This window comes from Orycteropus afer, unplaced genomic scaffold (assembly GCF_000298275.1).
Source record: "Orycteropus afer afer isolate SDZICR_OR568_19922 unplaced genomic scaffold, OryAfe1.0 scaffold00120, whole genome shotgun sequence".
NCBI lineage: Eukaryota > Metazoa > Chordata > Mammalia > Tubulidentata > Orycteropodidae > Orycteropus > Orycteropus afer.
In genome coordinates, this window is record NW_006921707.1 from 5,700,377 (window position 1) to 5,708,525 (window position 8,149).

The window sequence follows — 8,149 nt, forward strand, 5'->3', positions numbered from 1 at the left end:
CTTTCTCTTTTCCATGAGTAAGGCTGGGTTTACTCAGATGTTGCAGCTCTTTCCCAATCCTATTTTGCGAGCCTTTTAGCCTAAACGGACTATTCCTAAGGGAAGTAAGACATGGAGAATTCTGGGGGAACTTTTCCTATAGCAATCAAGGAGTTCTTGTTGACCATCAGAGACCTAAGATTTCTTAGATAGCCCCTGTGTCATTAACTTGCTGGACCAATGAAGCAATTATGGACTTCCAGAGTTTTTAAAATATGAGAAATATAAAAACTTAAAATCACTGCAGTACTGGTTTCTGTTATTGTTTTTTTTTTGTTAGGTGCCATTGAGTCAGCTTCAACTTATACCGACCCTAACAACGGAATGAAACCCTGCCAGGTCGTGCACCATCCTCACAATCACTGCTATACTTGAGTCCATAGTTGCAGCCACTGTGTCAATCCATCTCGAGGGCCATCCCCTTGTTTGCTGACCCTCTACCTTACAAACCATTATATTTTTCTCCAAGGAATGGTCCCTTCTGACAACATGACCAAAGTAGGTGAGAAGAACTCTGGCCGTTTTTGCTTCCAAGGAGTGTTCTGGCTGCACTTCTTCTAGGATAGATTTGTTAGTTCTTTTGGCAGTCCCTGGTACTTTGAGTATTCTTTGCCAACAAGCATCAACTCTTCTTCAGTCTTCCAGTCTTCCTTATTCATTTTCCAGATCTCACACTGTGATTGAAAACACCATGGCTTGGGTGAGGTGCACCTTAGTCTTCAGGCAGACATTTTCGCTCTTCAACACTTTTAACAGGTCCTTTGCAGCAGATTTTCCCAGTGCAATATGTCATCTGATTTCTTGACTGCTGCTTCTATTAGTGTTGATTGTAGAACCAAGTAATATGAAATCTTTGGCAACTTCAATCTTTTCTCCATTTATTGTGATGCTACTTATTGGTCCAGTTGTGAGGATTTTCATTTTCTTTACTTTGAAGTGTAATTCATACTGTAAACTGTAGTCTTTAATCTTCATCAGAAAGTGCTTCAAGTCATCCTTACTTTCAGCAAGCAAGGTTGTGTCGTCTGCATCACAGGTTGTTAATGAGTCTTCCTTCAATCCTGATGCCACACTCATCTTCATATAGTCCAGCTTCTCAGATTATTTGCTCAGCATGCAGACTGAGTAAGTCTGGTGAAATCATACGACCTTGACACACTCCCTTCCTGATTTTAAACCATGCAGTATATCCCATTGTTCTGTTTGAACAACAGCCCCCTTGCCTCTGTACAGGTTCCTCATGAGCACAATTAAGTGTTCTGGAATTCCCATTCTTCTCAATGTTATCCATAATGTGTTATGATCCACACAATCTAATGCTTTTGCATAGTCAATAAAACACAAGTAAACTTCCTTCTGGTATTCTTTGCTTTCAGCCAAAATCCATCAGCAATGATATCCCTCGTTCCACATCGTCTTCTGAATCCAGCTTGCATTTCTGGAAGTTCCCTATCAATACACTGTTGCAATCATTTTTGAAATATCTTCAGCAAAATTTTACTTGCATGTGATATTAATGATATTGTTCAACAGTTTCCACATTCTGTGGGATCACCTTTCTTTTGAATGAGTAAAAATATGGATCTCTTCCAGTCATTTGGCCAGATGACTTCCAAATTCTCTGGCATAGATAAGTAAGTGCCTCCAGGATGGCCTCTGTTTGTTGAAACATCTCAAAGGGAATTCCATCAATTCCCGGAGCCTTGTTTTTGCCGATTCCTTCAGGGGAAGCTTCGACTTCTTCCTTCGGTACCACCAGTTCCTGATCATATGCCACCTCTTGAAATGGATGAACACTGACCAATTCTTTTTGATACAGTGACTCTGTATATTCCTTCCATCTTCTTTTGATGTTTCCTGCATCATTTAATATTTTGGCCATAGAATCTTTCAATATTGTAATTCAAGGCTTGAATTTTTTCTTCAGTGATTTCAGCTTGAGAAAAGGCAAGTATGTTCTCCCCTTTTGGTTTTCTAACGCCAGGTCTTTGCACTTGTCAACATAATAATTGACTTTGTCTTCTTGTGCTGCTCTTTGAAATCTTCTTTTCAGCTCTTCTGTCATTTCTTCCATTTGATTTAGCTACTCTCCATTCAAGAACAAGTTTCAGGGTCTTCTGATATCCACTCTGGTCTTTTCTTTCTTTCCTGTCTTTTTAATGACCTTTCCTTTCTTCTCATATGATGTCTTGATGTCATCCCACAATTTCTCCACTTTTCTGTCACTGGAGTTCAGTGTGTCAAATCTATTCTTGGAAGACTATTAGATGGTCTCTAAATACAGGTGGGATATAATCAAGGTCATATTTTGGCTCTTGTGGACTTGTTTTAATTTTCTTCAGCTTCAACTTGAACTTGTATATGAGCAATTGATGGTCTGTTCCCCAGTCAGCTCCTGACCTTGTTTTGGCTGAAGATATTGAGCTTCTCCATTGGTTCTTTCCACAGATGTATTCTTCTGATTCCTGTGTATTCCATCTGGTGAGGTCCACAAGTACAGCCACCTTTTATGTTGTTGAAAAAGGTATTTGCAATGAATAAGTCATTGGTCTTGCAAAATTCTATCATGCAATCTCTGGCACTATTTCTATCACCAAAGCCTTATTTTCCAACAGCCAGTGATTCTTCTTTGTTTCCAACTTTTGCATTCCAACCACCAGTAACAATCAATACATCTTGATTGCATGTTTGGTCAATTTCAGACTGCAGAAATTGGTAAAAATCTTGAATTTCCTTGTCTTTGGCTTTGGTGGTTGGTGCATAACTTTAAATAATAGTAGTATTAACTGGTCTTCCTTTTAGGAGTATGGATATTATCCTATCACTAGCAGCAGTGTACTTCAGGATAGATCTTGAAACATTTTTTGTGATGATGAATGCCTCTTTAATTAGTCATTCCCGGCATAGTAGATCATATGATTGTCTGATTTAAAATTGCCAAAACCAGTCCATTTCAGCTCACTAATGCCTAGGATGGGTATTCTGCTGGTGTAGTGCCTAAGGCATTTGACTAGTAACCAGAAGGCTGGTGGTTCAAACCCACCAGCCACTCCTCGGAAGGAAGACTAGACAATCTACTTCTGTAGAGATTCCACCTCTGAAACCCAAGGAGGGGGTGCTATATCTATTTTTATGCATTCCATATCATTTTTGACCATTTCCTATTTTCCAGGGCTCTTGTGGCATAGTGCTTCACGCATTTGACTGCTAACCAGAAGGTTGGCTGTTCAAACCCACCAGCCACTCCACAGAAGGAAGACTGAGCAATCTACCTCCATAAAGATTTACCACCTCAGAAACCTGAAGGGGGTCTCTATAAATCAGAATCAACTTGATGGCAGTGAGTTGTTTTTTTTTTTTTTCCCTTGGTTCCAATTTTCCTAGATTCATACTTCTTACATTACATGCTCCAATTATTAATGGATGTTTGCAGCTGTTCCTTCCTATTTTGAGTCATGCCACATCAGTAAATGGAGGTCCCAAAAGCTTTACTCCATCCATGTCATTAAGGTCAACTCTACTTTGAGGAGGTAGCTCTTCCCCAGTCTTACTTTGAGTGCTTTCTGACCTGAAGGTCTCATCTTCTGGTACTGTATCAGATGATGTTTCAGGGCTACTCATAAAGTTTTCCAGTGATATATCAGGTACTGTCTCACTGCTATTGATAAGGTTTTCAGTGACCAATTCTTTAAGTAGTGGATGGCCCCTTTCTTCTTCTGAGTCTGTTTTAGTCTGGAAGCTCTGCTGAAGCCTGTTCACCATGGGTGACCCTGTTGGTGTGTGAAATACTGGTGGTATAGCCTGCAGCCTTACAGCAACAGGCAAGCCACCACAGTGGTGGAGTGGATTCTGGTAGTCACAGCTCAATGTAATTTTGACATAATGATTTTGTGGAAATGAAATATAAGATGTGAAGGTATTTATGTCAATGAAAGATTTTACAATAAAAGCAATGAGTATTTACTGTGTGATGAAAATTAGAAAAATGCATATATAGAATAGAAATAAAGACTAATTCTTTGCCTTCAAGAATTAGTGGTATAAACATTAAAACATTCATTAGTTAATATAATACTGGAAGATGACATAAGTTCTGAGGAGATTTAGAATAAAAGAATGAACAAAAATATACAGGATTAAAATGAGGCAAGTAAAGGCAGTCCAGGGAGTGACTTTTGAGCTAGTTTCTGTTTTGGAAAGTGATGTTAATTGCTAGAATAATTACAAGATTACAGGCCATTAGATGATACACAGAATATAAGTAAGAATGAGGGAGTTCTGTGCATAAAATAAACAAGTATATTTGTTTGTCTAGAGGAAAAAGTCTGAGGATAATGGAAGAACAGTTATAAAGAAGGCAGAGAAGATGTATAGCCTTGAAGAGAAGCCAAAAGACTTCAGATTTATTTATATAACTAAAATTATATAGGTACATAGGTAGTTACAGAAAGCCATATGATGGAATATTGTTTGGATAATTTTATCTTAACATAAACTAAAGGTCAGTGGTCCAGCTGGGCATTTCCAGCAATTGGTCTAGAGCGAAGGAAAGAGGTAAAACTAAAAGTGATAGTTTCTGTGGAGAAAGAATCTGTAGGTCATGAAGTATTGAGTAAGGAAAAATAGAGAAGAGTCAAAATTACATCAGATTACTAGTCTTAACAAATTGAAAGTGTCAAGAAAGAACTGATGAATTTGGTTCTAAATAACCTGATAGTAGAGATGACTTAGAAAAAAAATGAATGAAAACTTTTGACGAATAGATTACTTGCATTTCCTATTTGTTTTTTACTAAATGTTACCATATGAAATAGAAACTGTTTTTTTTTTTTTTTTTTTAAGTATGTATTGAGATCCTTTCTCTTTGGTAAATACCTGTATGTTCCTCTATTTCATTTTTCTCCACATCCTTTTAACATGGGATTCTTATAAATTCTAACAGTTGAAAAACAGCTGGCTGAACTCTCTCTGCTTTAGTCTTTTGGAAACGTTGCTTCTTGGTAAGTGATAAGAATTTTGATACTGTTGTAATAACAACAGGAAATGATCTGTTAAAATCTGGATCGCTAGTTATAGATGAATGCCAGTGTAAAGAGGAGAACTACTTTCAGAATAAGGTCTATAAAAACAGTTTAAGAGTTATTTGGGGCCCACAGGGAGAGAACTATGATTTGCTCTCAACACGAGAAAGGGGATACATAGTCTAAGATCATCTTATGGTAATCATTGAGCTGCACCGATGGACAGTTTATGGCCACGAATTTAGTAGTTAACTGAGATGGCAAATGCTGGAGCTTCCAATCATGTATCATGTGAAATACCAATTCCTGAAACAAAAATCTACTCAGAAAAAAGGTAGACCAATTCTAAATGGGTTTAAATGTGATTTTACTTACGTTTGCAAAAGAGCAAATTGATTTCATTCACAGAAAGAAGACAAACAATGGTGGTGGAGTTAGCCATAGAATAAAAGGGGAGTACTTTTGCACACAACTGAAAAATAGATGGGTTAATGGGACTAAAAATAATTTTAACTTTTCATGTAAAATTGACATGTATTACAGATATTTTATGAGATTTATAATTAGGGATTTTTTAGTTAATTAGTCTTAAGATTTGTCTTGTTGATAGAGGAACTCATTACCATGGACAATTCATGAACTAATCCCTGAGGCTTTTTCCCTCGTCATCTTCCTCTCTCCAAGGCTTTCTGGTCACCATTGCACAGAAACAGACCCAACTAAATGAGAGATCATCAGCTATCTGACAGAAAAGAGACCTGATGCAAGGCTGGTAAATAGCCCTGTACAACAACACATTTTTCAACATCATACTCCAGGGAGTCATAGCAGAAATGGGGAAAATAGTAAAAAATTTATACTAGAAGATTTTATACTGTAGTGTAATACCCTGTATTAAATATAAAATCTTACTGTTAAGAAAAAAGTTATGCTTTCTAAAAACTAGCTTTTCAAATTTTGTCTGTGGTTTAGTCTTTTGAAGAATAGATTACTTGCATTTCCTATTTGTTTGTTACTAAATGTTACCATATGAAAATAAACTGTTTTTTTTAAAAAAAAAAAAAAACACTTCCAAATGAGAGCAAATGTATAAAGTATCACTGGATTCTGAACACACAAATACTTGTTTCAAAATGTTTGTTGTCACTTATGTAAAAGCAATGATATTTTGGATTCAAGAATAGGCTTGAAAAGTGAATGACTAGTTGGTATTGCATATAGTTTGTCTTTTCAAAATTCTACTTTTTCCACAAAGTCTGCAGCTATAGCTTTACCTCCATCTTCCTGTCCCACTTGTCAATTAGAGATCTTAATACTCTCTAATTAGTGGTTTAGTTACTTGGAAACCTATTATTTCCCCTACTAGACTACAAGCAACTGGAAAGCAAGGTCCACATCAGATGTTTTGGTTTTCTTATTGCATCCAATTCAACATCTAATATTTATGTGCAAGAAAAAAAAAAATTCCTTGAAAAAATTAATCCTTTTAGAATTGTGTATTTATTATTGCTCAGTTAACTGCTGTATTTTAAAATTCCACAATTTTTACAGCATTACTTGTGACAATTTTCAATACTCCCTCAACTAAATAAACTGATTTTGAAAGTATCTTATACCTAGTTAACACATGAAACTAAAATTTTAAAATCTTGTAACTGCAGCTTGTCAAATACTTTACTGATTGCAAATAAGTTAACTGTTGAAATGGCTTTAACAACCTTGTTTTTAATTTTCAGGCCCTTATCAGGTGAGAAATATAATTACTTTAAATCTAGCATCTGTTGGGTCATTCCTACTTGAAACGGGTTGAATAAGATTTTTTTTTTTTCAGCTTTACTGAGGTGTATTTGACATACAATAAACAGCCCATATTTAAAGTTTTATTTGATGTTTTCACACAGACACACACATGTAAAACCATTACCACAGTCAAAATAATGTCCATTTCCATCACTCCCACAATAATCTTTCCCTTTTGATTTCTCCCCACCCCACTATTCTAGGCAACCACTGATACACTGTATGTAATTTTAGTTACTGTTTTTTAGATTTGTATAAAAATGGAATATACAACACATACTCTTTTTAATATGGCTTCTTTCTCCCAGAATAATTATTTTGGAAATTTATGCATATTGTTTACTCTTTCAATAGTTCATTCACTCCTTGTTACTACTGAATAGTATTCCATCATATGGATATACCTCAATTTATACATTTTTTCTGATCAACATTTGGGCTGTGTCTAGTTTTAAGTTATTATAAATAAAGCTGCTATGAACATTTGTATACAAGTATTTGTATGGCATGTCCTTTTTTTTCCTCTGGTTATATACCTAGGGGTGGAGTGATTGGATCATATGTTGTTGTTGTTGTTAGGTGTCAAGTCAGTAAGTACTCATAGTGACCCTGTGTACAACAGAAAAAATCATTGCACCATCCTCACAATCCTTGCTATGCTTGAGCCCATCGTTGCAGCCACTGTGTCAATCTGTCTCACTGAGGGTCTTCCCCTTTTTCACTGACCAGCTACTCTGCCAAGCATGATACCTTTCTCCAGGGACTAGCCCCTTCTGACATGACCAAAGTAGGTAAAAATGAAGTTTGGCCATTCTCGCTCCAAGGAGCATTCTGGCTGCAATTCTTTCAGGACAGATTTGTTCATTCTTCTTGCAGTCCATAGTATTTTCAGTATTCTTTGCCAACACCACCACTAAAATGCATCAATTCTTCTTCAGTCTCCCTTATTCATTGGCCAGCTTTCACATGCATATGAGGTTATTGAAAATACCATGGTTTGGGTCAGGTGAACCTTAGTCTTCAAAGTGACATCTTTTTTTCTCATACAGTAGGTATATATTTAACTTTTAAAGAAATGATCTGTTTTCCAAAGTGTCTATTCTCATTCTATTCTCCCCAGCAATACGAGTTCCAGTTCCACTACATCTTTGCCAACACTTGGAATCATCTTTAATTATAGCTATTCTAGTGGATGTGTACCCACCAGCCACTCCTCGGAAGGAAGGTTGGGCAATCCTACTTCTGTAGTGATACTGCCTCGGAAACCCAAGGAGGGGTCGCTATGAGTC